The sequence below is a fragment of the Macadamia integrifolia genome, chromosome 9, assembly GCF_013358625.1.
Source record: "Macadamia integrifolia cultivar HAES 741 chromosome 9, SCU_Mint_v3, whole genome shotgun sequence".
NCBI classification, from domain to species: domain Eukaryota; kingdom Viridiplantae; phylum Streptophyta; class Magnoliopsida; order Proteales; family Proteaceae; genus Macadamia; species Macadamia integrifolia.
Window position 1 is genome coordinate 41,698,932 of NC_056565.1, and position 2,619 is coordinate 41,701,550.

The 2,619-nt window shown below is 37.6% G+C and overlaps 1 non-coding gene across 1 annotated transcript; it reads left to right on the top strand.

The window, feature by feature from the left end:
• The first annotated feature begins 861 nt into the window (after positions 1 to 861).
• On the top strand, positions 862 to 968 carry LOC122090238. The gene has a single exon (XR_006143479.1). It is a non-coding gene; the product is annotated as a small nucleolar RNA R71 (small nucleolar RNA).
• The last annotated feature ends 1,651 nt before the right edge of the window (positions 969 to 2,619 follow it).

Genomic DNA, 2,619 nt, shown 5'->3' on the forward strand with positions numbered 1-2,619 from the left:
ACCTTATACTATATTCAGTGGTGCATTAGTTGATGTTTGTGAACTAACAGGCTGATGATGCCTAGGGTTAGGCTCTAGTTGACTGGGTAAAGTTCATTTCTCCCCCTCACGCATAATTGAGACAATTTGAGTGAGTTTTCTCGTAAAATTTTGATGGCTTGTCATGAGGAGGGCCATATTTTTTTTCAAGTCACTTATTCTACTTGCCTCTCCAGTGTTGGTAAACCCAGGGGGTTGCTGATAAGATGATAGGAGAGGAGCCCTAGGAAAACTAGCCTGAGGTCCTACATTTGACCTAGAAAAAGTATTTTGAGAAAAAGATTGTTGTGCAAAGGGAGGCCTTTGGAGTCCAGTTGACCTTGATTATGAAAATTGGAAGGCCCTGTTTGGTTGCCCTGATTCCAAGAGAAATTTGGGTGATTTTTTCATCATGGATTATAGATATTATTATATGGATTATTCTGGTATAAGGCATTAACACTATCATTAGAAGTGCCCCCAAAGGTGTTGAGGCATTCTTCTAGGAGATGTCCAGGGGACTGACACTAAGCACAAATCTTAACCAAATTGACTGATGATGGCTCTTTAGGAACAATAGCCTCAATTCTCTTGATTAGGCTATCCAAATGGGCTTCATTGGCTACTATCCCATCCACAAAATATCATTTTCCTCCTATAGTTCTTTCACTCGCTTGGGTTGATTCCCACTCATGGGTTTTGCCAGCTAAGTCAAGTAAGAATTCCCATGCCTTTCCTTCATCTGTAAAGGATGTGAATCCCTCGGGGCACATAGACTCTATCATTTGTTTAGTTGGGTAATCAATACCCTCATAAATTATTTGACATAAATGCTATAGGTCTAGGCCATGGTGAGGGCATTCTTGGAGTAGATCTTTGAATCTCTCCATAAGTTTGTAAAATGACTCACTAGGCTTTTGCCTAAACTGAAGGATATCACTTCTAAGCTTATTGGTCTTGTGAGTTGAGAAAAACTTCTTAAGGAAGACAACTGTTCCTATGAGGTTATGGATTTTGTGGGTAACCCATACAACCACTTCTTAGCTTGGTCTTTCAATACAAAAGTGATAAACCTAAGCTTAACAGCATCATCAGAAAGCTGTTGGATCTTAATCAGAACACATACCTCTTCAAATTCCCTTGAAAATAGGTATGCATCCTCAGAGGTTAACCCATGGAAGTGGGACAACATAGTGAGTTGAGAAAAACTTCTTAAGGAAGACAACTGTGAACTGTTCCCATGAGGTTATGGATTTTGTGGGTAACCCATACAACCACTTCTTAGTTTGGTCTTTCAATGCAGAAGTGATAAACCCAAGCTTAACAGCATCATCAGAAAGATGTTAGATCTTAATTAGAACACATACCTCTTTAAATTCCCTTAGAAATAGGTATGCATCCTCAGAGGTCAACCCATAGAAGTGGGGCAACATAGTGATGTGTTGAGATTTGAGTTCAAAATTATTGCCCTGGGCTTGTGGTAGAACCATGCAGGAAGGTTGGGCTATTCTAGCGAGGAAGAACCTATCTTTCAGAGATTTAGGTGAAGGGTTTTGCTATTGGTCTCCCATATTGAAGGGTTTTAAAGAGTGCAAACATATAGGGTCACTACTGGTTGGATCTCTTCTTTCTAACCGATTCTTAGTATTACGTAACCACCTAACACTCATGCATCAGAAAATTACCCACAATTAGAGTAAGACAAGCACAAAAGAATGGATAGCAAAACATTTTTTTATGATTTTTTTGGATTTTTGGGAGCTTACCAGCAGGGATCCAGGGTTGCTCAAGTCAATTCCTAAGGTATTGCTACAGGGCGAAACCTGTCTTTATCATACTGTGAGACATGGCGACCTCCATCGATACAACTATTATTACAAGTTGTTCTTCTCAGGAATTCAATAAAAGAAAAGAAAAAACAAAACAAAGCAAACAAAGCACTCCGATTTATCAAAAGAAAGCGAAAAATAACATGAAACTATCTTCCCGGTAACGGTGCCAAAAACTTGTTGGGATTTAAAATGTAACCACAAGCATACGGATCAGTGTAGCTACGGGTCGAACACAGGGAGAGCAACCACTTTATTTTTTTATTTTTTTTTAATAATACGAATGTGAACCGATTAATGGTTGTGATCTAATTCTAATTACTGTCCTAAACATATGTATCTAAAATAACATTCTAACCATTCGTCATCTAAAAATTTAAAGATGCAAGCCACACAATTAAAATTAAATAAATAAATAACTAAAAATAAATAACCCATGCAATTTAAAAAAAAAATAAAGAAAAAAATGCTGAAATAAAAATAAAGTAAAAGAAAAGAGAGAAAGCTAGAGAGAAACTCACAAGTAGGTTTCTCTACTTAGCCCGAGGGATGCATCATAATATAAGCTTCCCTACTTGACCAGAGAGTCACTCTTACAAGGGTTACTCTACTTGGCTTTAGGGAAATGGAGACAATTAAAATAAAAGCAATAAATTGATGGTTCTATGGTTAGGAGGGGCAAAGCCAACACATACATTAGCCATGAACCTTGGGGGAAAGGGATAGCAATAATGTAACGACTGAAATTAAAATCCTAAATTAAGAAAGAAAG